The sequence below is a fragment of the Tiliqua scincoides genome, chromosome 5, assembly GCF_035046505.1.
Source record: "Tiliqua scincoides isolate rTilSci1 chromosome 5, rTilSci1.hap2, whole genome shotgun sequence".
NCBI classification, from domain to species: Eukaryota; Metazoa; Chordata; class Lepidosauria; order Squamata; family Scincidae; genus Tiliqua; species Tiliqua scincoides.
Window position 1 is genome coordinate 85,415,223 of NC_089825.1, and position 27,433 is coordinate 85,442,655.

The following is a 27,433-nucleotide window of genomic DNA, read 5'->3' on the forward strand; positions in this document are numbered from 1 at the left end:
TTGTTTCAAATTTAAACAAACTCTTATGGAGCTGTCCAGTGCTGAATTTCTTGAAATGAAAGCAAAGACATCAAGAGTCAAGCCTGACCAGACTGCTTTGCGACCTGGAAGCTCTAAGTGCTGCCGGAGACATGTGAAAACAAGTTGCACTGGTTTCATGGTGAGAGGGTGACAGGGGGCACCCTCATTTCATGGTGACAGCATGGTACCCAGCACATGGTCTCTTCCTGTGTTTTTATCAGAGAATCACATCTTACTTCAAAAATATGCCTGACCATCTGAACTAGTGAATAGAGGACCCATTTGACTTGAACATATGATGCTTCCTTACAGCAAGTTATTCTTGATTCATCTAGCTCAGTATCATTTTTACTGGTGACAGCAGTGAGTCTCCAGGGCTTCAGATAGAGATCTTTTCCTGCCCTAAATGAAGATGCCAGGGATTGATTGAACCTGGAACATTCTGCATGCAGTGCTGTTGCTCTACCACTGAGCTATAGTCCCATCCCCTATTGTGATCCACCAAGCCAAGAACATCCTCTCAGCTTAGTATGATGACCCACTAGGGCAGTGGCTCCCAAACATTTTTGACTGGCAGCTCCCTTTACCTACTGGGCCATTGGCCATGGCTCTCTATTAAGGCTGCAATCCTATACACTGTATAGGGCAGCAGGTTTGCAAAGATTCATGGCTCTCCTGGCTGGTTTCTACGGCCCCCTGCGGAGCCACACTTCACAGTTTGGGAATCATTGAATTGTTATGCCTCCTGCTTTTGTTAACATAAGAACAGCCCCACTGGATCAGGCCATAGGCCCATCTAGTCCAGCTTCCTGTATCTCACAGCGGCCCACCAAATGCCCCAGGGAGCACACCTGATAACAAGAGACCTCATCCTGGTGCCCTCCCTGTTGCCTGCTTTTGACTGACAAAACAGGGATGGGGTTGATAGGATACCTTGCTGGCAAAGGTGTGTGTGTGTGGGGGGGGCTTGTGCAGGCTTGGCGTAAACTGTCGTGACCCCAAAAATACTTACTTAAGCATGATGTGGAACAGTCCCCCCAAGATGAGGGATGTTCAGAGAAGCCAGTTTTGAGGAAAGGCTGAAGCTGAAAATTGATCAAAGCAGCCCAAGCGTAAGCCCTGCTGTAAGTACAGAACAATTCTCTTGTGCTATTCACTCCACTACTTTGTCTTGGAGTATTTTAGGAGCCTCTAGTGTTGGAACTCTCAATGTTTCATGGGAGAGATAACTTCACGGCAATAGATCTCACTGCTGAAGAAGTCTCCTGGCGGTTCGCCCTCAATTCTCCTTTGTTATCTCCTGCCCATTATTCTTCACTCTGCTGTGGCTGCAAACCCTCCCCTCAATCCTTTTCCTTCTCTGGGAGCCTTGCTCCTTCTCTCACAATATAACCAGAGCCTAGGAGCATTCTAATTATTCTCCCGCCTGTCAGGGACCCTGGAATGGAGCTGTGGGATTCAATGTGAGAAAGAAAGGGCTTGCTGAATTTAACAGAATCTATAAAAGGAGGACAATGGTTTCTAAGAGAGGCTCTGAGACCAAAGCCTGCCTGAAAATATGACCTGGACACAAACCTCAGTAGCCAAACATCAGATGGATTGATGTGGAAGCTGCACTCTGCACATACTCAGAAGTATCCCTTTTTAACATTGTTTCTGATGTTCTAGGACTGAACTCCGGAATTCAGAACAAATTTCAGGGTTGAATTGTGAAATTAAACCACTAAGCAGTGATGGGCCCCTTATAACTCTATAGATGTAAGGACTGGCTGGATTTATTTAGTGGACTCTGGACCTTATAACTCTATAGATGTAAGGACTGGCTGGATTTATTTAGTGATGAGCGAATGAAACTCTGCATAGGCACAGAGATACAGTGCTGTCTTCATGTACAAGTCGCTATCAAAAGCTGGGGACAAACAAGGCATGACCAACACCATCCTGCCCTGCTTTCAAACTCCCAGAGGCAGCTGGCTGACTGCTGTTGGAGACACAGTGAATGGACTTTGTTCTGATCCAGGCAACGGTTTTGAAAAGGTGCTAGAGATCCAGGATCCCTAGCTAAGACCTCGATCTTTCCCTTCTCTCTCTCCTATCACTCTCACAGCTACTGAGGCAGATACGAGTAGGAGTCAAAACCAAAGGGGGAGGGGTTGGAGCATCACACAGTCACACAGCCTAATCATATCCTTCTCCCCCTCTTGCCAGTGCAGCAACCCCAAAATAGCTACTGTTGCATTCTGCATGTGTGTGTGTGTGGGGGGGGGGGGTCAAGTACCAAATGCTCCTGGTAAGGGAACATTTGTGTTCCTGGTAAGGGAACATTTATGCTCCTGGATCTCTAGCACCTTTACAAAACCGTTGCCTGGATCAGAACAAAGTCCATTCACTGTGTCTCCAACAGCAGTCAGCCAGATGCCTCTGGGAGTTTGAAGGGAACATTTGTTCCCTTAGCTGGAGGTAAGCCTCCATGGCACGGAGTAGTCTTCTCAGATGTGCATGAGAGAAATCACTGGCCATGGGATGGGGTTCGGGAAGGGGACTAGGATTCTGCTGCTGCTGCTGAACTTGCCCCCTTCCTATAGAGAATCTGCCCTTCCCCAACTCCCACCACACCAACCCATTTGCCCACCTCCATTTAGCCTCTCCTCACCCATCCCACCTTCCTTGTTAGCCTATCTTCGTGCAGGCCCATGAAAATTCACTGGCACACAAGAGGCCACTCAGGCCTCTCTGTTGACATTTCTGCAGTGTGAGACTTTGCATGCTATTGGAATGTTTTTTACACTGTCTACACTGGCAGTCTGGTGTAATGTGTGTTCCACGAGCATACAGCCCCAATAGGATTAGGCTGACAGTGTGAGAAGGTTGTACACAGAGGTATACTAGTGTCATGATTCTAGGTCTAAGTAGAGCATTAAGGTCTCCAGAGAACATATACTGGAAGCAGAAGAGCAGACACAACCATTTCCTGTCCAAACAGTATAGAGTTGAGCCTGGAATTAGCCCCAGAATTCATCTTTAATATCAGGGCTCAACCATGCAAACTAAGGGAGTAACAAGAGTGCCTCTGGCCATGTGCAGATTACCATACCCTCAGTACTGTCAACCAACCCTCCCAAATCTTGGCTCCATAATACTGTGAGACTGATCACCGGGGTTTTCTCCACTTGATGCACCATGATATGAAGGCTGAAGGACATACCCACAGCCACAAATTAATCCATGCCAGGCTTTAAAAGCCTCAAAACCATAAGAAGAGCCCTGCTGGACCAGGGCAAAGGCCCATTTAGTTCAGTTTCCTGTGTCTTATAATGGCCCACCAAATGCTTCAGGGAGCACACAAGACAACAAGACACAACCTGTGTCCTTGTGCCCTCCCCTGCATCTGGCAATCTGAGGTAGCCTACCTCTAAAACCAGGAGCTTGCACATACCTACCATGACTTGTAACCCGAGATGAATTTTTCCTCCAGAAATTTGTCCAACTTCCTCTTAAAGGCATCTAGACAAGATGCCATCACTACTTCCTGTGGCAAGATGTTCCACAGACTAATTACATGCTGGGTGAAGAAATATTTTCTTTTGTCTCTCCTAACTCTCCCAGCACTAAATTTTAGTGGATGTCCCCTGGTTCTGGTGTTATGTGAGAGGGAAAATAGTGTCTCTCTATCAACTCTATCCATCCCCTGCATAATTTTGTATGTCTCAATCATGTCCCCCCTCAGGCAGCTCTTTTCTAGGCTGAAGAGCCCCAAGCAATGTAACCTTTCCTCCTAAGGAAGGTGCCCCAGTCCAGTAATCATTTTGGTTACTCTCTTCTGCACCTTTTCCATTCCCACTAAATCCTTTTTGAGATGGGGCAACCAGAACTGGACACAATACTCCAGGTGTGGCCTTACCATCGATTTGTACAACGGCATTATAATACTAGCCGTTTTGTTCTCAATACCCTTCCTAATGATCCCAAGCATAGAATTGGCCTTCTTCACTGCCGCCGCACATTGGGTCGACACTTTCATCGACCTGTCCACCACCACCCCAAGATCTCTCTCCTGATCTGTCACAGACAGCTCAGAACCCATTAAGCCTATATATAAAGTTTTGATTCTTTGCCCCAGTGTGAATGACTTTACATTTACTTACACTGAAACGCATCTGCAGTAGCATAGCTAAGGCGGTGCAGGGGGTAGCAAGTGCACCGGGCTACAGGGTGGGTGGGGGCAACAATGTGGCTGAGTGGGCAACATCTTGAAGGCAACAGCGCCTGTGCATGACAATTGGGCTGCTGCCGGCAGTCCTGCCAGTTCCAGGCACTCTGGAGGGAGGAGGGGCAACAGTCAGGGCGACACACTCAACTGTATGTTGCTCCTCCCTGCAGCTGGAATTGAAGGCATTGCTTGTGTGTGCAGAGGGGGATAGCCTAGCTCTCCCCTCCAGCATAGCTGAAGGACCTCCAGAGCTCCAGCAGAGCTGAAGCAGAGCAGCAGTCGCAGCAGGCACTGTGGAGGAGCTGGCCCTCTTCCCCTCCTGCAGCTGAGACTTCTCCGGTCAGGCACAGGCGCACCTTTCTTTCACTCATCCTGCCAGCGCCCCCTCCCTCCCAGGACAGGCGTTTCCCCCGCCTGTCCTGCTGGACATGCTGCCCCCTGAAGCCCTATTTGGCTTCCAGGGCAAGCGAGTGTGGGGAGCAGAGGAGGGAGGGTGCCTGCGTTTAGGGAGGGAGGAAGAAGTGTGCTTGGGAGGAGAGGAGGGGGCTGTCCGATGCTGGGACATGGGGTGTGTGAGTGGAGCCCCTGATAGGCAGGCAGGGGGAGCCCCCAGAGACCCTAGATTGAGGAGGGGGTTCTCCTTGTGCAGTGGGACCAGCTGCTCATCAAATCAAATCAAAGCCTCCTACTCTCCTCTGCTCTCCACACATCCTCTCTCTATTTGCCCCCCTCCTTAGCCTCCTCTCTCCTCCTGAGATCCTGACAGGGCTGCAGCAGCCTGATTGTCTCACCCCATTGGCAATTTAAGCCAGTAGGACTTGCTTCTAAGTAGGCATGCAGAGGATTGGGCTCCCCTCCTAGGCTGCAATCCCACCCGCACTTTCCTGGGAGTAAGCCCCATTGACTATAATGGGCTTGCTTCTAAGTAGACATGCAGAGGATTGGGCTCCCCTCCTAGGCTGCAATCCCACCCGCACTTTCCTGGGAGTAAGCCCCATTGACTATAATGGGCTTGCTTCTAAGTAGACATGCAGAGGATTGGGCTCCCCGCCTAGGCTGCAATCCCACCCGCACTTTCCTGGGAGTAAGCCCCATTGACTATAATGGGCTTGCTTTTAAGTAGACATGCAGAGGATTGGGCTCCCCGCCTAGGCTGCAATCCCACCCATACTTTTCTGGGAGTAAGCCCCATTGACTATAATGGGCTTGCTTCTAAGTAGGCAGGTAGAAAATTGGACTCAGAGGCTGCAATACTATCCATACTTTCCTGGGAGTAAGCCCCATTGACTAGATTGGGCTTGCTTCCCAGTAGACATGCAGAGGATTGGGCTCTGAGTTGGCTGACTGTGATAGGTTACCTGCGCATGTGCAGGAACCTGAAGAGGGTAGCATGCAAGGCACAGCAGCCTGGGAGGCAAGTTGTAGCAGGAGCATTGAACAGCACGTGGCTCGGCCTCATCATTTAATCACACAATTCCTCAATTCCACTTCCTAAAGGTCAGCTGCTGGCTCTTATGATTGTCTCCAGCCCCCTCCTGCACCTCTCAAACTGTGTAAGGCTGCAATCCCAATTCCTACCTTCCCTCACTTACCATGGAGTAAGCCCCACTGAATACAATGGAACTTGCTTCTGAGTAGATATGAATAGATTGTGCTGTAAAAGTGCAACAAGTACTTTCAACAAGTGCTTGCTACTTTAAAATATTAGCTAACATTTCTCACTCACTTTAACAAATAAAAAGACCCAATTTAATTAATTAAATTTGATGTCATTGCTGCGGAGGGGGGCTACAGAATTTTTTTTGCACCGGGCAGCTATGCCACTGCACATCTGCCATTTTGCTGCCCAATCTCCCAGTTTGGAGAGATCCTTCTGGAGCTCTTCACAATCTCTTCCGATCTTCACCACTCGGAAAAGCTGGGTGTTATCCACAAACTTGGCCACCTCGCTGCTTAGCTCTGTCTCCAGGTCATTTATGTACAGGTTGAAAAGCACTGGTCCCAGGACAGATCCTTGGGGCACTCCGCTTTTCACCTCTCTCCATTGTGAAAATTGCCCATTGACACCCATTCTCTGCTTCCTGGTCCTCAACCAGTTCCTAATCCAGGAAAGGACTTGCCCCCTAATTCCCTGACTGTGGACTTTCCTCAGCAGCCTTTGGTGAGGGACCATGTCAAATGCCTTCTGAAAGTCCAGATATATAATATCCACAGATTCTCCCTCATCCACATGCCTGCTGACCTTTTCAAAGAATTCTAAAACCAGATCTTCCAGATTCAAATCCAACACATGGCCATGGAATGGATTTACTCTCGTGTGAAGTAAACTGAAACACCTCTGGGATGACTGAGAAGCAAAGGCTGCCAATTCTGATTGAAGCTATTCCTGAACATTCCTCCTCCCCCCTTCTCACAACATGACATAATGTTGTTTGGAGCCTAATCCTATTCTCTTCTCCCTGCCCCCACTGGTGTAGCTACACCAAAGAAGTGCACGCTGTATCCAGCGAGGGGGTGGGGTGGATCAGGAGTTCTCAGAGGGGAAAGGGAAATTATTTCACCTTATACCTTCTGTAAGCATCCTGCTCCACAAGGGTCTTCTCAGACCTGCACCAGCTCTGAGGCAAAGAAAAGGGCGGGGATGCTGCAAGAAGAGAGTATAGGAACTGGCGCATGCCATCACCACCAGATGCACCTCCTCATGCAGTATCCCTGCCTCCTTTCCCTCCCTCTCCCAACATAGTTTTGCCCCCTTCCTGCTCACCTCCTACCCCTTCCTCTGTCTTGCCCGTTCTAGTAGGAATGGTGGGGTTCATTGGTGGAAATGGAGCACTACTGCTCTTGCAGCAGTGCTCCTAAAATGACTGCTGATGGAGCGCTCCATGTGCTGTCACAGCAGGCATTTTGTGACAGTGGAACTCTGTAACACCTTAATTGTTGGCAACCTTCAGTCTCGAGAGACTATGGTATCACGCTCTGAAAGGTGGTTTTGGAACATCGTCTACTGTGGCTGAAAAGGCCAATTCGGGAGTGACAATCCCTTCCACAGCGGGAGCAAATGCAGTCTGTCCCTGGTCTGTCTCCCTGGCTATGGGCCTTCCTTCTTTGCCTCTTAGCCTCAGACTGTTGGCCAAGTGTCTCTTCAAACTGGGAAAGGCCATGCTGCACAGCCTGCCTCCAAGCGGGCCGCCCAGAGGCCAGGGTTTCCCACTTGTTGAGGTCTACTCCTAAGGCCTTCAGATCCCTCTTGCAGATGTCCTTGTATCGCAGCTGTGGTCTACCTGTAGGGCGCTTTCCTTTCACGAGTTCTCCATAGAGGAAATCCTTTGGGATACGGCCATCATCCATTCTCACGACATGACCGAGCCAACGCAGGCGTCTCTGTTTCAGCAGTGCATACATGCTAGAGATTTCAGCACGTTCCAGGACTGTGTTGTTTGGAACTTTGTCCTGCCAGGTGATGCCGAGAATGCGTCGGAGGCAGCGCATGTGGAAAGCGTTCAGTTTCCTCTCCTGTTGTGAGCGAAGAGTCCATGACTCGCTGCAGTACAGAAGTGTACTCAGGACGCAAGCTCTGTAGACCTGGATCTTGGTATGTTTCGTCAGCTTCTTGTTGTACCAGACTTAATATGAGGAACTATAATGGGTCCTGCTTATCCATGGAACTCCATGCAGCTACCCAAATCAGTGGATAAAGCAGGCCCACTATATAGTCTAACAGCCCCCCTTTTGAAGAGGAAAAGCCATTGCCAGTGAGGACAATCTGGAGCAGATACAGAGAAAGCACTTGTAGCTTCTGCTGCTTGACATTTCCGCTGCTCCAAGTCACAGTCCCCTCAAGCAATGTTTACTCTGTGGTGTTTGAAACCCTTTCAGGGGAGGGGAGCCATTTGGAGTGAGGAAATGGTGTCTGGGGAGTGGGTTAAGCACAAATAAACATGTCCCTCCCAATTCACCCCCCCCCCAAGCAGTTCTTTCTCTTGAAAAAAGGCCAACTGTAGTTTTGTCCACTTCAGTGTAATTTGTAGGTTGCCCCATCAGTTTCTTGTGTTGGTTACTTCTCCCTGTAATTCTTCTAGCAAGCCTGAACCTTGACGGAGAGGGGAAAGCAATGGTCCTAGCCCTCCAAAAACCAGGGATATCTCAGAGTCTCAAATCTGGTATCACCCTCGCACTTAATATCTTGAGAACACGTGATAGGAAGGAAATCTGTTCAGCGATTACAGCTGGTGGTGGGAGTCACCTTTTGTTTTAGAAACAAGTAAGATGATCAGCCCAAAGCTGGGGCCATGCCAATCACCTCTCTTGGATTTCTCTCCATTCCTTAAATAGCAGGCCACCGAGGTGACGGTGCCAGCTGTCTTTTTCAGTGAAGTACCTGATGACTATAGAAATCACATAGTGAAGGGGGCAGCCAATTGCTCCATGGTGGAGTGTGGAGGTGGGGAAACAGGCAGCTTTCTGGAACTGTTAGCCATCTGAACCCTTGGCAATGTTTCAGATGCCCTGCGGGGAACACTGTTTGCAATGCAAGTGCGCGCGCACAGAGAGAGAGAGAGAGAGAGAGAGAGAGAGAGAGAGAGAGAGAGAGAGAGAGAGAGAGAGAGAGAGGTATTTTTGTAACAACAGATTGTGGACTATTTATTTAGTTTCTCTTTCTCCCCCCCCCCACCATATGCTCAACTATTTTGAGCAAGCTGATGAAATATTACTGCCTCCAGAACTCACTTACTGTATATTTATTGCTTGCCCTCAACGTATGTACGGCAGCATGAACAAAATGGAATTAGAAGTAATCTAGTTAAGTGGCAGGGGAAGGATTCATCACAGTATTTTTGAGACTGGATGTTGTGTATACTCATGTCAACCTTTGTGCTTGAGCATCTAAGGGCTCCCAGCCCTTAGAATTTAAGGGCGACCAGCACAAAGGTCAAGAATGGGAGGAAACAGGCCAAGAAATCTTACCAGTGTTCTGGTATGAAGAATTTAAGTATTACGTTAAGAAACACACACACACACACACACACACACACACACACAGAGAGAGAGAGAGAGAGAGAGAGAGAGTCTGCAACAATACATTATATCAAGTCATTTCACTGGTCTGTCTAATGCAGGATTATCTACACTCAGTATTGTCTGTGGGGCCAAAGTGTGGATCTACCCAGGCATGTACTTGGGTCCAACCTCAGGAGGCCACCAGGGATGATCTAACAACCCATCACTGGCTATAGCTCAACTTGTGGCAGCCAAGTAGTTGAGTAAGAAAACCTAGAGCTGCTGTGAGTCACTTTGCAGCCAACAGGGTTCTCTTAGGTGCCATCTAGGGCACCTGGGAGCAATTCCTATTGGTCATAGCAGGGGGAGGAGGATACTCCCATATGGCAATCAATATGGTGCCAGGGACTGTAGCTGGGGAGCCAGAATGGAAAAGGTGGGAGGGGAAGAGCTGCCAAACTGTTGCCAAACCCCAGTATCAGATAAACTGGGACTTGACTGTCAGGATGGAGAGGTGAAGTGGGGATTGTGAGTTGAGGGGGAAGGATAAGCCAGGGACAGTGTGCACACACAGGAGCCAAAGATTGGGCCATGCCCCAGGGTACATCTTGTTGCTGGCCTTGCCTACATGGAACTCTTTAGGGTTTAGGGCAGGGGTGGGCAAACTTTCAACATTAGAAAGCCTGAACCTTTAACAACTGTGTAGGAGAGAGAATTTCAGCAGGTGCAGTTTGTCCTCTGTGAGATGACAAGCTGCACCTGCTGAAATTCCAACTTCTATACAATTGTTAAAGGTCCGGGATCCCTAAAGTTGAAAGTTTACCCACCCTTGGTTTGTGGCAAGATCCCTGGTGATACCTTGAAAAAAGTAATCTACCACTGAACTTTGGCCCATCTCCCAAGGCCTATTGAGTCTATGCTCTGCTGTGTCCCATGTTCTCCTCATTCACCAGTGACTAGCCAGATTCCCCCCCCCCCCAAAAAAAAATGTTTTAGATACAATATAGAAGTAGAAGCAGTCAAAGCTCAGATAAAATAGATTGAATTTGCAGGTGGTTTTTTCCAGGATAATTCCTACCTGGAAATTCACATGGAAACTGGCCACGTTGATCAGTGCTGCATCATAAATAAGTAAGAAAACATGCAATGGAAGCCATTCTGGGGCCCTTTTGTTCTGAGGCAGACACCAATGCAGCTGAGAACTGCGGAGGATGGTCATTGTCTCCCTTCAAATCTGTCACGTTCCATTTAATAAGAAAGTGAAGTTTTCTCCTCGGTTTCTGCTGCCTTGCCTGCGTGGGGTCAGTAAAGGTCTTTCCATGTTCTCACTAACTTAAACAGAAGCGACTGGCATGGCCGCCAGAATAGTCTGGAACAGCCTGTAGAGAGTCTCGGCCAGAGATGAATGGCGCATATCAAAACAACAGCCTGCAAATATCACCGTGCCAGTTTGATCCACAACGTGCTGCGATATTGCAACACAGGACAGTCTGCTTTCTAGAAAGAGAGGTTGCATATGCTCAGGTTTGCCTGTCACTGCTGATTCATGCCAAGGCTGGTGACTGGCAAAATGATGGCCCCTGCGCACAGTATCCTTAATGGCTTCTGACTTGTCTAACACTCTGCTCTTGTTCACTCTTGTTTACTGATTAGAGGAAGATGTAGGCAGGAATGCAAATGTCCCTCCAGGAAATTATTTGGGGTTTCTCAGCGCCTGGATGGTATTGGTACAGGGCCTAACAAAAGAGAATGCTGACCTAAGGATTCAATGAATCAAGGATGAAGCATCCACCAGTGCAAGCCTGTGACTGTACCAAAGAAATATGAAGTTAGGGTTGTGAGCTGTTGTTCAGAACACAAATGCCACATAATTGTGCGGGAGGAGGTCTGGTCTAGGGCAGGAGGTCTGGCCTAGAGGGTAGAGCCACCGTTAGCCCAAAGATAACATCAGAAGGTCGCCAGTTCGAGGACACCAGCAGCTCCCTGAAGGGCTGAGAATGGTGAGACCTTGAAGCAACTGACAAGCCCAGCTGAGTGATTCCACCTGCTCTTGGTATGAGCAAGAAGCGTCTTGGCTGCCCTCCATGTGAGAGATGGAGCTGCTTGCCAGCCTGCGTGGGAGAAATGGAGGCCAGAAGTGAGACCAAACCAGGAAGATCCATTCTGAAATGTTGTTGGTTCTTGAAAGTGAGAACCTCTATGATTGTAAAAATCCTCTTGAGGGATTTAGAAACGCCTGCCTATGTAAACCGCCTTGAATAAAGTCAGAGGAGTAATCCGATGACCAGATATAATAATAATAACAACAACAACAACAACAACAACAACAACTTTATTTTTACTCCACCTTTCTCCCCGAAGGGACTCAAGGCGGCTTACAACAGGTCAAAAACAGATTAAACAACATAATTAAAAAACAGATTAACAACATAATTTAAAAACAGATAAAAGCATATTAACACATATCATAAAAACAGTAGTCAGATAACAAGTAGTAAAAAGGTAAAAAGAGCATAGAGCAGCAGCAAGTCATAAAAGAATCAGGCCTGTAAAAAATTAAAAGATGTTGAAAAGATGTTAAAAAGGCCGAGAACTCAGAAGGCTTGTTTAAACAGAAGGGTCTTCAGGCCTCGCCGAAAGGTCTCAAGAGAGGGAGCCATTCTTAAGTCAAGGGGAAGGGAATTCCATAGCGTTGGTGCCACTACTGAGAAGGCCCTATTTCTAGCCGCCGCCCCAAGTACCTCCCTAGGCGGCGGCACTTGTAAAAAGGCCTTCTCTGATGACCTAAGACAGGGGTGCTCAATAGGTGGATCGCAATCTACCGGTAGATCGCGAGGCAAAATGAGTAGATCGCGGAGTGCTGACCCCCCCTTCAGGTGCCTCTGGGAGGAAACGCCCGGAGTAAGGCCCATTGTACTCAATGGGGCTTACTCCCAGGTAAGTGTGGCTAGGATTGCAGCCTCACAGCCTAATCCTAGGCATGTCTACTCAGGAGTAAGTCCTGTTATACTCAGTGGGTCTCAAGGTACACCAACATACATTGTACAAATAAATGTTATATGTTATGATGGCGCGAACATTGTAAAAAAAACTCTGGTAGATCTCCGGGCCTTGCTGGGTTTCAAAGTAGCTCTTGAGCCTAAAAAGTGTGAGCACCCCTGACCTAAGAGGACGAGCCGGATTGTACAGAAGTAGGTGATCTCTAAGATACCCTGGCCCAGAGCGGTATAGGGCTTTAAAGGTCAAAACCAGCACCTTGAATTGGGCCCGGAAACGAATGGGCAGCCGATGTAGCCTCTGGAGAAGCGGACTGATAGAGTCAAACTGCCTACCTCCAGTAACCACATGGGCCGCCGCATTCTGCACTAGTTGCAGTTTCCGAACCATCTTCAAGGGCAACCCCATATAGAGCGCGTTACAATAATCTAACCTTGATGTCATCGTAGCTTGGATCACCATGGCCAGGTCTGCACGATCCAAGTACGGCCGCAGCTGGCGCACCAGCCGAAGCTGAGCGAAGGCCCCCCTAGCTACAGCCGCCACCTGGGAATCCAGGAGCAGCTGCGAGTCCAGGTGGACCCCCAAGCTACAGACCTGCTGCTTCAGGGGGAGTGCAACCCCATTCCCAGGGGGAGCGCAAGCCGATAGTCCAGCACCTGCATCGAGGATTTCCGAACCAGGAGAGCCTCTGTCTTATCCGGATTTAATTTCAGCTTGTTAGCCCCCATCCAGATCCTCACTGCCTCCAGACAGTGCTCCAGGCCCTCAACCGCCACCCTGGAGTCTGGAGGAAAGGAGAGATAGAGCTGGGTGTCATCAGCATATTGATGGCACCCCACTCCAAACCCCCGGATGACCTCCCCCAGCGGTTTCATGTAGATGTTAAATAGCATGGGGACAGAATTGAACCCTGTGGCACCCCGCACCTCAAGGGCCCGGGCGGAGGAGTTATACCGAGGAGTTGTTGTTGTTGTTATCATCATCATCATCATCATCATCATCATCATCATCATCATCATCTCTGCCCCAAAATCTTACCTTGTCTGATTGAACAAGATGGTGGGAATTCTGGCACAGTGAACGAGAGGTGGGAACAAGAGGGTCTTTTAAAATGTGGGCAACTATTTAAACATTCAACCCCCCACCAGCAGTCTGAAGTGGTGCAGTCCAGCAACAGGTAAATTATGAGAGGCTGCTGATAGCATCTGAATGACATGGGGGGTAATCTAGTGAGAAATGGAAGCCTGAAGGCTGTGTTCATAATCAATCCTTGGGGTGGTAGCACAGAGCGAAGGAGAGAGCATGCACAAGCACATGAGAGGCAGAGAGTGAGCAAGAAAGCAAGCATTCATTTCCTCCCCATTTATGACTTTTTCATCAAAATGTAAATTGAGACCCAGGAAAAGGAATCAAATAGATAAGACTGCAGCAAAGGAGAGACTAAAAGAGGAGATAATTACAAAATGCCTCTGAGGGGGGGAAAAGCCCCTTCCTAATTCTTATTTAATGGCAAAAGGGACCATCCGCAATGTCAATTACATAGAAATGAAAAACTGTCTGCCTTCACGATCGATCTGCTTCCACCAGCAGCTAGCAAAACAATTTACTTCTCATGGATGCAATGAAATTAAAAATAAGGGATATATATATGGGTAAATATTTTCAAAAAAACTGCACACAAGCACAGACACAGACATACATACAAAATCAGTCCTATATTTATTGAGCAACTGTGAAAAGAAACTAGATAATGTGTTAATGTACCGGTCAACCCGATTTGCTCACAAGTGGACAAATTCAATATAAGCAAAACTAGTACTTCCCTCAGCTCTGCTGCCCTTCCTCCATGAAAAGCACTGAGAAAGAAAGAATGCCTGACAATTGCATTGATCCTCCTTCATGCGGAGAGACAGCACATATGAAGTTACATATTGCCTGAGCCATGCAGTTGGCCCACTTGGCTCAATACACTCCATTTGGTAAAGGCTCTAGAGCAGGGGTGCTCACACTTTTTTGGTTCGAGAGCTACTTTGAAACCCAGCAAGGCCTGGAGATCTACCAGAGTTATTTTTACAATGTTCGCGCCATCATAACATATAACATTTATGTTTACAATCTATGTTGGTGTACCTTGAGCCCCACTGAGTATAACAGGACTTACTCCTGAGTAGACATGCCTAGGATTAGGCTGTGAGGCTGCAATCCTAGCCACACTTACCTGGGAGTAAGCCCCATTGAGTACAATGGGCCTTACTCCCGGCGTTTCCTCCCAGAGGCACCTGAGGGGGGGGGTTCGGCACTCCGCGATCTACTCATTTTGCCTCGCGATCTACCGGTAGATCGCGATCCACCTATTGAGCACCCCTGCTCTAGAGAGATCATTTTTTTTGGTCTTGCTACTTCAGAGGTCAGAGATGAAGGGCGCAATCCTAACCCCTTATGTCAGTGCTTTCCAACACTGGCATAGCGGTACCAATGGGACGTGTGCTGCATCCTGCAGTTGGGTGTCACTCACAGAGGCCTCCTCAAAGTAAGGGAATGTTTGTTTCTTTACCTCAGAGCTGCATTGCCCTTATGTCAGTGCTGGAAAACACTGACATAAGGGGTTAGGATTGCGCCCTAATTCTGGTATCTTCTCCAAGCAAAGCATATTGACATGTGTTTGCAGGGATCTTTGATCTACCACTGATATGGGCCATGGGGTTGTGTTTCTACTTAATTTGAACCCACAACCTCATGAGCACAACCTGAAAGAAAACAATTGTGATTATGACTGTGTGCCATATCAAGCATAATATGGCATAAGCTATCCATACTGGGGATGTGTCTGGGGTAGGTACTAGGAGAAGACAGGCTGATCAAGGGGAGTGGTGCCTAGTGGTTAATGCTCACATACCCCATCCTGCTTCCTGCTTTCCTTTTTCATTGGGTCAGCAGCTGGTAGTTTCTATCTGTTGCCACCATCCCAGACTACAGAGATCAGACAGAGGGTCCCCAACTGGGGTAAAAACAAAACCCTCCAAGAAGAGCACAAGACCCAGGAGATATTAATGGTTGGCAACCTTCAGTCTCAAAAAACTATGGTATAAGCCTACAGCACCCAGTATTCCCAGGCAGTCTCCCATCCAAGTACTAACCAGGCCTGTCCCTGCTTAGCTTCCAAGACCAGACAAGATTGGGCATGTGCAGGGTAACAGTGAGATATTATTAAAAATAAAAACCACAGTAGGTCTGCAAGTGATCAGACATAACAATCTGAATTGTACATGAACATGGACTAGGCAAGCAAAGAGTCAAAGCAAAATTTTAGTTTATTAAATATCAAAAAGAAAAGGAGTTAAAATAGGGGGAAAGCAGGGATGAAAAGTACAAGCAGGCTGATGGAAAATGTCCGAACTCAGCTGGGTGGACTCAAAGAAGAAGCTTGACCAAATTAGATTCAGGACCCAGTGACACCCTGCAAATGGAGCTGAGTTGCTACTCAAGTGCAAATCAGACAAACCCCAATGCATAGCAAAAAGGAGACATTAACAGGGTTGTTTGGAAGGGAAAGAAGCAAACAAAAGCAAAATAAATTCCTTAACTCATCTAGTTAGAATTACAGTCTTTATCACTAGCTACTCACATTTTCCAAGGAATCTTGTTCCTTCTATCTACAGGAGATCCATGAAAACCAGCATTTGGTTTTCATGGCAGACTAAGCAACAACACACAGAGCACGCTTGACATTGTATCCTAGGTTTGACAATGTCATCAAGTTACCTGACTGGAAAAGTGGAATCCACCTGGTCTCGCCATTCCACTCTTTTACCTAGATAGACAGGGTTGGCTGCCCAATTTGTAGGACTTGCCAATCACTAAGAATGCTCTAGGCAGGAAGGAAATTCTTGAATACAGCACTGAAGCTTTTGGGGAATTGAAAGTATCCAATGATAAGGAAAAATAGACAAAAGTAGGGGGAAAAGAGGGCATTCATCACAGGATCAATGGAAAGTGAATGTGAACACTGGAATAAAGATTTTAGTTTTGGTATGGGACCATAAACTATACTTTATAAAGGAATTCATATTTTTTTTGCCTGGTTTGTTGTTATTGCTGCAGTTACTCCGTGGTAAAGTAAAGGTATACATAAAGGTATACATAACTCAAAGATGTTTTATTTGCTATTACACATATTCCAGCCCTCAGCTCTAGTTCTGAAAACAGTTTCTGGGGCCAAGCCCTGGGAATAATTTCCTCATGCCTTGAGAAAGGCCTGACACTGTTTCCCCTTTGTGAGTTCTAACTTAGATTAATAAAAGAATCTAACATTGTAATTCTAGGCATGTCTACTCAGACATAAGCCCCACCAAAGGCTGAAATCCTCCACACATTTACCTGGGAGTAATTCCCATTGAACTCAGTGGGACTTATTCTGAGTAGTAGATGTGCATAGGATGGCACAGCAAATCATATTACCCTGGGTTTGAAAACAATAAAAGAGAAACATATTTTATTTATATCTTGCTTCTGCATGATAAGAACATAAGAACAGCCCCACTGGATCAGGCCATAGGCCCATCTAGTCCATCTTCCTGTATCTCACAGCGGCCCACCAAATGCCCCAGAGAGCACACCAGATAACAAGAGACCTCATCCTGGTGCCCGCCCCTACATCTGGCATTCTGACTTAACCCATTCCTAAAATCAGGAGGTTGCGCATACACATCATGGCTTGTACCCCATAATGGATTTTTCCTCCAGAAACTTGTCCAATCCCCTTTTAAAGACGTCTAGGGTAGACGCCAGCACCACATCCTGTGGCAAGGAGTTCCACAGACCGACCACACGCTGAGTAAAGAAATATTTTCTTTTGTCTGTCCTAACCCGCCCAACACTCAATTCTAGTGGATATCCCCTGGTTCTGGTATTATGTGAGAGTGTAAAGAGCATCTCCCTATCCACTCTGTCCATCCCCTGCATAATTTTGTATGTCTCAATCATGTCCCCCCTCAGGCGTCTCTTTTCTTGGCTGAAGAGGCCCAAACGCCGTAGCCTTTCCTCATAAGGAAGGTGCCCCAGCCCCGTAATCATCTTAGTCGCTCTCTTTTGCACCTTTTCCATTTCCACTATGTCTTTTTTGAGATGCGGCGACCAGAACTGGACACAATACTCCAGGTGTGGCCTTACCATCGATTTGTACAATGGCATTATAATACTAGCCGTTTTGTTCTCAATACCCTTCCTAATGATCCCAAGCATAGAATTGGCCTTCTTCACTGCCGCCGCACATTGGGTCGACACTTTCATCGACCTGTCCACCACCACCCCAAGATCTCTCTTCTGATCTGTCACAGACAGCTCCTAGTTGTCTCCCAGCAATCTTATGATCAGGTCTTGCTTGACATCAGCAGTGCTGGAACATCAGGTCTTCCCAGACCATTCACTGGGCCCACACTATGCTGGAGTTAAAAGTGTCTCTTTCTTCAAAGGGGCATGGTCAATTGGGAGGCACAGAGCTAAACAGGTTTGCTTAAAAGAAGAATGGAAGGGCTATCAAACCAAGGTCACCTGACACAATTGGATGTACTGTACTTATACTGCTGAGATGTGCTGTTGTACACTGATGTTTAGTGCACTCAGTAAGGGTTTCAGTTACAGGAACAAAGTTTAATCAAAGGTTAGAAAGGATAAACGTAGCTCTGAGACAGGGTCTGCTCAAGAACACTAGATGCCTGAGGTTGCATGCCAAATGCTGCCCCTCTTACCCAATCATGTGCCAGCCTCTTCTTCTCCAGGTCTCCAAAGTTCCAGCACAGTACTCTCCTCCCCTTCACATTTTTCTGCTTCTTCCCTGTCCCCCTCCTCCTTTTCTAATCCAGGGAGTGGAGCAGTGGAGGCCAGTAGGTGAGCAGGGATGAGCTCCCCCCACCAGTCCACTGCCTGAGGAGACCACTTCAGTTGGCCTCATGGATGGGCTGGCCCTGCTCTAAGAGCAGTTCTGCAATGCAGGATAAGCAAAAGGAGGGTGGTGGTTTTCTTTTCCTTGTGCCGCTAAAATTACTTGAGGGGGGGGCAGTTTTCCCACAACACTCCCATTTTTGTAGAATGTGAAGGAGCTACTTGTATGCATGTATTCCACCACATTGTGGAGCTGGGTCCAGTGCAGCTCCTACCCAACTGTACACCACGTGAAACAGATGTATGTAGCTACTTTGAATGTGGTCACAACATACACACATGTTGTATGATTTTAATTGCTCACATGTGAAGCAGCCTTGATTTCAAAAGTTCATGAATTGCTTAAACCTATTTACACACAAAGATATGTGTCCAAAACCTACTAGCCCATTGACCCTGCACATGCTCGATCTCATCTGATCTTGGAAGCTAAGCAGGGTCAGGCCTGGTTAGTACTTGAATGGAAGACCGCCTGGGAATACCGGGTGCTGTAGGCTTATACCATAGTCCTTTCGAGACTGAAGGTTGCCAACCAACCATTGACCCCTCTAAATTACTAGCTGAGACATAACTTTGCCTTCTCCACCTCTCTTCTTGCAAGGTTTGGCTTTTCAGCCTCCTGACATACTCTGTCACCTTTTCTTTCAGTCCTCACTGAAAGAAGTGAGCCTTTCATTTTTCAGTTGCTCAAGCATGAATCTCACACTTGTGCTTGGTATGTGCTTTGCCTAATAATTTCCTTGTATACTTTTTGGCTACATTGAATTTCTTTTTTCTTTTTTGGTGATGCTGTAGTAATTTCTTTCCCCTCCCCATCCCCCCCCCACCCCCGAATGTCAGTAAGGCAGGGCAAGTTGTGACATGAGTACTGCAGATCTGGCCAAAATTTGCAGCACATTAGCTTGAAGGGAGGGCCGGTTGGTTACTAGGCTAGGCAACCTTTTGTATTAGCAGCTTGGCATGCCCACCAGCAGCTTGGCAACTGAGGCTGGAGGTTGTACTCATGCAAATAGGTTGGTATGCAGGCAGATTTGCTGCAGTGTTCTCCTCTGTAGTAGAATTTTATGGAGAAGAGGCATTGTGGGGGACAGATTCCTCATAAGAAAACAGTCACAAGCAAACCAAACTCAGGCTATTAATTTTCCTCCCTCTGAGCTTCTTGACAATGCCTCAAAAGCCAGACCTGGCAAAGTGACTCAGGAAGAGAAAATGGATAGGCAAATTTATAACACAGACCATCATATGAGAAGATTAGATGAGATTAGAAAGATTTTCTTTGCGAGCTGGACAGTATTGTATGCTATGCTTCGGAAGAGAACACAGTGTTGTTAGAACAGAATGTGTGCTGAGTTTACCTGAAGGGGAAAAAAGAGGTTCTCATTTTAATTACTGTGCCAGAAAAGAAAGCAAATGTGCCCTCTGTCTCAGAGATGGACTGGCAAAGTTACAAGCTACTGCAAACAGGGAACGATTAGAGTCTGGAGAGGGAGCAGGGGAGTGGAGCCTACAACCATCTCCTTTATGAGCCTGTGTTATTAACTTCTGTCCCCATCACAGCCTGCTGGTTTCCTTCACATTGCACATAATAGTTTGTGCATTTTAATGATGCTGTTTTGTTTTCATGCTTGCAATTGCTCATTTTTGGTGGAGGAGGGTAGAGGCGGTTGGGGGTAGGACACATTCTCTAGGATGCCGTCATTATGTAAGAGGTTTATTAGGTTGCAAAGTATTGATCTTGGAAAATATGTGGAGAGGCAAAGCTGGGGGGAAAGGCAGTTCTGAACTGGGTCTTTCTAGTTATATAATGTATGGCCTTAAGGCAGATTTTCAGGTGCCTTAGGCCACAATCCTATGAATACTTACTCACTGAACTTACAGCCCAATCTTTCACAGGTGTATAAGTGCTTTCCAACATTGAAAAGATGCTCCAGAAGTGCATGGAGCTGAATGCTTCCGGACTGCTGTTGCCCAGTATGTACCAGTGGACTGCGGAGTGCCCATTAGCAATGGTGAGTAGGCAGGAGTGGGGGACAGGGCAGCGAGTGAAGAGGGGCAGAATGAACTGGGTGCTATGGGAGGCAGGAGGGGGTGGCACCCAGTGTGAATGACTTGTGCTGGATACTATCCCCTTCCTAGCCTCCTGACACACACCCTTTTTCTCCTTGGGCTTACACCAGCTAAAGATCTAGCACAGGTTCATTGACGAGCGAGAGGTTTAAGGAGGGGGGGAAGGGAAAATGTTTTTCCATACCTCTCCCAAGACTCCCAGTCTGTGTGTTGTCCCCCACCGTAGCAAGCAGAAAAGCACATTTTGGTATGGCTGCATGCTATGGCATGAATAGGATTAGGATAGGATTAGGCTGTTAGTGTGGTATATTCCTGAGTACATGTGCATAGGATTGTGCTGTTACAGAGAACTAAAGAAATTTTCCCTACCCAGAGACTTATATTCAAAGAAGATGCATGATCACAAAGAAAGGGGCCATATTTTCTTTACTCAGCATGTGGTTGGTCTATGGAACTCCTTGCCACAGGATGTGGTGATGGCATCTGGCCTGGACGCCTTTAAAAGGGGATTGGACAAGGAGGAAAAATCCATTACAGGTTACAAGCCATGATGTGTATGTGCAACCTCCTGATTTTAGAAACGGGCTATGTCAGAATGGCAGATGCAGATGCACGGGAGGGCACCAGAATGAGGTCTCTTGTTATCTGGTGTGCTCCCTGGGGCATTTGGTGGGCTGCTGTGAGATACAGGAAGCTGGACTAGATGGGCCTATGGCCTGATCCAGTGGGGCTGTTCTTATGTTCTTAAGATATAGAAGGGGTGAAATAAGCTACTCAGAAAAGACTGAGCAAAAAGATGACTCTTAAAATTCCCTGCAAATTTTAGATGTTGGAAGAGTTAGAAGACTGGGATGGAATGGAGGCAAGCTGATGCTGCCAGAGGACACTCCAGTGATAAGAGACAGCAAAAGAAAAGACATGTAAGTGTAAAGTAATGCACATTGGGGCAAAAAAAATCAAAACTTTACATTTAGGCTAATGGGTTCTGAGCTGACTCTGACAGATCAGGAGAGGGATCTCGGGATGCTAATGAACAGCTCAGTGAGACTATCGACCCAATGTGCAGTGGTAGAGAAGAAGGCAAGTTCTATACTTGGGATCATTAGAAAAGGTATTGTGAATAAAACAGCCAATATTACAATGCCATTGTATAAATCGATGGTAAGACCACACCTGGAATATTGAGTCCAATTCTGGTTGCCACATCTCAAAAAGGATATAGTGGAAATGGAAAAGAGCAACCAAAATGATTACTGGGCTGGGGCACCTCCCTTACGAGGAAAGGTTATAGCGTCTGGGGCTCTTCAGCCTAGAAAAAAGGCAGCTGAGGAGAAGGGGGCATTGAGTCATAGAAAATTATGCAGGGGATGAATAGAGTGGATAGAGGGATGTTCTTTTCCCTCTCACACAACACAAGAACCGGGGGTCATCTACTAAAACTTAGTGTTGGGCGAGTTAGAACAGACAAAATAAAATATTTCTTTACCCAGCATGTAATTAGTCTGTGGGACTCCTTGCCACAGATTGTGGTGATGGCATCTGGCCTGGATGCCTTTAGGAGGGGATTGGACAAATTTTTGGAGGAAAAGTCCATCACAGGTTGCAAGAGGTTGTATGTGCAACCTCCTGATTTCAGAAGTAGGCTACCTCAGAATGCCAGATGCTAGAGAGGGCACCAGAATGCAGGTCTCTTGTTGTCTTGTGTGCTCTCTGAGGCATCTGGTGGGCCACCGTGGGATACAGGAAGTTGGCCTAGCTGGGCCTGATCCAGTGGGGGTCTTCTTATGTTCTTACATTCAAGTAAGTGATAGAGGCTGAAATCTCTTTCTTAAATGGACTGATGGCAGATGACAAAGGAGACAAGGAAACAGTAAGCAAAAGAAGGAAAGCAAGGTAGGAAGGAACAAGAGTATGGTAGTCATTCTCATTTGGCTGGAGAAGCTGAAGAGAACATGGTGGGAGGATGGTATGGTATATTTAACCTAGAGAAGAGGCGGCCAAGGGAAGATACAATAGCCATCTTCAAGTATCAGAAGTGCTGTCATGCAGACTTACTCTCTGTAGCTCCCAAGGGCAGGACTTGAATCAACAGGTTAAAGCTACTGGAAAGTAGGTTTGGGCTAGACAGGAGATAGAATTTCCTGGCTGTAAGAACTGTCCAGCACTGGAACAATTGGTTTTGTGCATTTATGTACACGCCCATATGAGACAGCCACTTGTCAGGGATGCTGTAGCAGTTGCCTGCACTGAGGAGGGAACTGAACTGGACCTCCATAGTATCTTCCTGTTCTATGGCCCTTCACCAACAATATAATTTCTATGGTCTGGCTTTTGGAAGCTTCCCTCCTGGAGGAATCAGGGGTGGGGGCAATCCAGATTGGGACTGTGGTGGACAAAGGTTTAAAGCCCTGTTCTCCTAGCTAGCTGATCTGGATCAGACCAGTCCCCCATCTACTGTTGCTATTTACACATGAAAAAACAAGGACACTGTGGCTGATAATGTAATTAACATAATGTGTCATTTGGCCCTTAGGTTCTTATGTGACCTGGTTAATTAACTGCAAAAAACAAACTCCTGATTGACCTTTGCAGTTAGATGCTGACTTATGTGGGGCACAATTAGTGGCTGTTAGATAGAGGAAGGAGTGGGGGAAAGGGGGTATTGTATTTAATGCAGGCACCCTCTCCCCAAGCCAAAGTGATTTGTACTGTGAGTACTTTTGTTCAGTAGTCTTTATAGTGCAGATCTCCTCTGGCTAGTGGACAGGGGTAACGAGTGAATCTAAGAGCCTCATTTAGCCCTATCCTGCCCTGTCCGAGAACAGAGTATGTTGTGCTATTTACTCCCTGTAAGAACTCATAAGGACAGCAACTAGGTTCAGACAACCTTTTGCAAAGTAAGATTGCTGCAACCAATAAGTATAAACTATTAAACGCACCAAATTTGGAGAACATGATCATTTTGCAAGCAAACTTAACTTAGGAGCATTAACAGTTTTTTTATTATTTCCTTCAAAAGTTTTAGATATAATGCACACAGCATGAAACTCCCTGGAGTTTTCTGAGGTTGAATGAGGTTGCATGTCTTTCACTGTGTGTGGAGAACACAGCCTTAAGGACACAGGGCTGGCTCCCTATGTTAGGTGTGGCTGAGATCTGTCCTATCAGATTCATGAGGTCTTTTTTGATCTCTTGAGATAAACTACAGAGTCTGGTTTGCCCCTAGATTATCTGCTTTATATTGATCTAGCTGTTTTGTCAACAAAAGGACGACATTTATGACCATCTAACCTGTCACACAACGGAAATAAGGGCCAAAGGCAAAAGTGCAAATTATTTGGGGCTAGCTAGACAGCAACATTTCAACAAAATGTTGCTAGGGGTTTCATGAGGAAAGATAACTCTGCATATGATCATCTATACTCTCCTTCATAATTTCTTTTCTTGTTCCCAGTGCTAAGCCCTATCTTCAATTCAGTCTTGCATTCTCCATGTGACCTGGACAGGGCTCTTGAGTAGCTATCACAAAGCACTGGATTGAATTGGACAGGACAGAATAAAAATTCAAAATGATCTCAGTAAAATGGACAGCTGGGCAAGTTGCCACAGAATGAAATTCAGCAAGGAAACGTGGAGCACGGAGGCATTTTTTCCCCCCCCACATGCTGCTAAAATATTATTTTGAATTTCTTGCATCTCTAATGCAAATACAAAGCTATTTTGGCTGGAATGGGTGCCTGCCGGGCCAAACACTTCAAGTCACAGTGCTGGGTGCAGGATCTGACTGGGGAGGTACACTTGTCATCTGTAATGCAGATGTCCTAAAATGAACCCAAGGGAGGAGAAACACAGTGCTGGCCCATGAAAAAATTGCTGCCTGAAACAGAGCACCAAATGGCAACCCCACACTCTTCCCTTCCCACTCTATTATTTCCTTATGAAATTCTTACCGCCAATTCCTCACGCCTTTCAAATCCCCCCTTTCTTTTAGATTGGAATGGAAGGAGAAAACTGCAGCCCACTTTGCTTTATGAGAGGGCCAGACCCAGATGAAGACCTCCTGTGGTGGATGCACACCTTGAAAGCAGAAGCTTACTGTCACTCTCAGCAGCTAGTTCAGGTGGGGGGGAGGAGACAGCACTAAGTTTTGCATGACACTCAACCTTTACTCCCATCACGGGAAATGGCTCAGAGGGCGAGAGCAGCTTGCACAGGCATTGAGGCATCTTGCAAAGTTTAGTGCTGTGCCCCTCACCAGAGCTACGATACTGATCACTCTGTTGGAATTTTTACACAGGAGTCAGAAGGGTGACCTCAAGGATCACTTGCTTACAGAAGCTTACTGCCACAGGATCCTTCTTTTTTTGGGGGGGAGGGGAATCCTTCAATGTTGGTTGTGCAAAATGTACAAAAAACTCAATATAAACTTTCTTCACTTTCTACCCTGGTTTCAACCCCCTTCACACATAATGCGAATAGCATCAGTTATCCTGCAGGTGCCTGATCTTGTCTGATCTTGGAAGCTAAGCAGAGTCAGGCCTGGTTAGTAGTTGGATGGGAGACCACTTGGGAATACTGGGTGCTGTAGGCTTATACCATAGTCTTTCGAGACTGAAGGTTGCCAACCAACCAACACATAATGCACAAAGAGCAGGAGTAAGGTTCAACAGTGGCCTCAGTATTGCGAGTGGAAATGGCTTTACACAAAGGAAAAGCAGCCAACATGAGTGGGAGATAACTAGCAGGAAGCAGCACTTGCAGAACAAGGTTGAGGAACAACAAACGTGAGTTTGAAACAATGGTGTGGAGCACATCAATGCAGCAGCACATCAGTCCACAGAAAGTAAAACTTGAATGGGGCTTAGGTATAGTCACCTGGCATTGTTCAGTAATTATTAAGCAACAGATATTGGGTTACAGAGAACCAGAGCCGGATGTTGAGGGTGAGGAAATAAAGAATGGAGTTCTGTAGGACCCAGGATAACTCACATGGAAGGCAGAGATTGCTTTTGGCAGGGGTGTGAGCTGAACTGCTTTGATAACTGGTATTCCAGCAACACAAAGTGGTTTTCAGGTATGGCCTATGCAAGAAGCTTATAGGAGAGAGAGTATTTGAGCAGGCAGTGGAGAAATGGAGCTTATGAATCTGGGTCTCCTGTGAAGAATCTTAATCCCTGGGCTGGAGGACAGAGATGGGTATCATGTCCTCTTCCTCTGGGTGACCTACAGAGTACACTTGCTCATGTTGAAGAAAAACTGTGTTCCTTGTCCCCGTTCATCAGGAGCTGCTGGGGCTACAGCCAAGAGCCTCCAGCTGTGTGCACAGCTGCCCCATACAGTCAGGACTACAAGTGAAACATCTCCCTAGACCAGGGGTTTCGAACCTATGGCATGCATGCCTAATGTGGCATGTGAAAACATTTTGTTGGCATGTAGTACACAGTGTTGCTCATTAGAGGCAAGCAAGAATTGGATAGTTCCCTTCCCACTCTGTGCTCCATTCTTACACATGGTTTAAAGGGAACATGTCCTTTAAACTTTAAGGGGGGAACTGCCACATTCCAGATCATCTGTCCCTGCCTGCAACTAGACTGGGACAGTTGATTTGAACCCTGTCCCCTTTCCCTTTTGTTTATTTACAAGGAGTGTGACCTGCAGCCTGCCTGGTTCACACCACTTCTGTTTAATATGCACACTCTCACACTTCACAACCTTTATTGGCATATAACAAATACATAAAATAAAACAAAACAAAATTATAACAATCACTAAAAGGATAAACATAATGAGGCAGGAAGGAGGGAAATGATCCAAAAATAGAGGAGGAAGAAAGAAAAAGTAAAAGGAAATTTTTTAGGAAGGGGGGGATATTTTAATAATTTGGGATAAAAAACTAGCAACTGCTATAGTAATGTTTGCTTGATTATCACTAAGCAGAACAAAAAGGGGATCAATAAATGGACCGGCAGGATGGCGTAAAAAGGGCTCCAAATACAGCTTTCGGAGTGTGCAGTGCACTGGGCAACTGATCAGAATATGCTCAAGTGTGTCCAGTTCGAGATGGCAAAAGGCGCATAATCTGAGGTTCCAAGAAATATGGGAAAATCTACCAAGGTGATACGAAGAAGGGAAAATGTTGAAACGCGCAAGCATAAAAGCCCTTCGAAGGGAGAGATTTATTAGGGTAACAAAATATTTAGAGAACTGTCCTGGTAAGGGACAATGACCAAAAAAAAGAGATCATACTGGATTAAGATCAGCGGAAAGAGAGGCAAATTCAGCTTCCCAAAGCCTAGTTCGAATAAGCTTGTAGGCACTGTTGACATCAAGGTCCGCTAAAGATTCTGAAGAAAGATCTAGGGAGTTCAATTTAGAGTCAATTTTTAGAAACCAGCTGGACAAAAAAGGGTCTCTTAGCAGGTCATTAAGAAGGGAACCAGATGGAAGTGACAGATGGAAGCGGAGCCAGAATTTAAATGTTAAAGCCCATGCAGTAGTTGAGGGAAGGTGAACACCTAGCTCAAGAGTCAACGTTGCTAACCTGATGGAGTTTGGGACTCCAAGAATCCTCCTTAAAAAAACAGCCGCAACTCGGTCCAGAGTACTGTGTAATATGCAGTAGAGCAGGCTGGGAACCCAAACGACACCATTTCCATGGCAAATAGGAGTGGCATGGACCAGAGGCTGCAGATTGCACTCCTGGTAAGTAAAAGAATGGGCATGTGCAAATGTTAAATTAAGAATACAGGGGGTCTTCATTATCTGAGAGGTTTCTGTTCTGTGGGAATCCCTGAGGATATGAAAATCTGCAGAAGTTCCAGTCTGTGGATTTGAGCACCCCAAACCCTCTCTGAACCCAGTCAGAGCTGTGCTCCAGTCAGGAGCTATGCTAGGGAGGGTTGGGGAGGTTGCATGTGGCCTCCGCAGCCCCTCAGATCACCCCCTGGACCCAATTGGAGCACAGCTCTGGTCAGGTTTGGAGGGTCCAGGTGGGCCCAAAACCATAGCTTTGGAACCCATGGATGATCAAATCCACGGGTTCCAAATCTGTGGATATTGAGGTCCCAATGTAATTCAAACATTTTGTTCTTCATAAAGAAGTTGTACAGTACAAGTATAATAATAATTGATATTCTGCTGCTCAAAATTACCATGAACACATAAAAGTCTTTAGAAGATTGTTGCCAATGTGAGCAC

At 46.6% G+C, this 27,433-nt stretch overlaps 1 protein-coding gene and 1 pseudogene across 1 annotated transcript in view; one reads left to right on the plus strand and one right to left on the minus strand.

The window, feature by feature from the left end:
• LOC136651116 (acid-sensing ion channel 2) overlaps positions 1-27,433 on the minus strand; it is a 471,153-nt gene that overhangs the window by 229,699 nt on the left and 214,021 nt on the right. The gene's annotated exons all lie outside the window — the stretch shown is intronic.
• LOC136655114 (5S ribosomal RNA) lies at positions 18,547-18,666 on the plus strand (annotated as a pseudogene).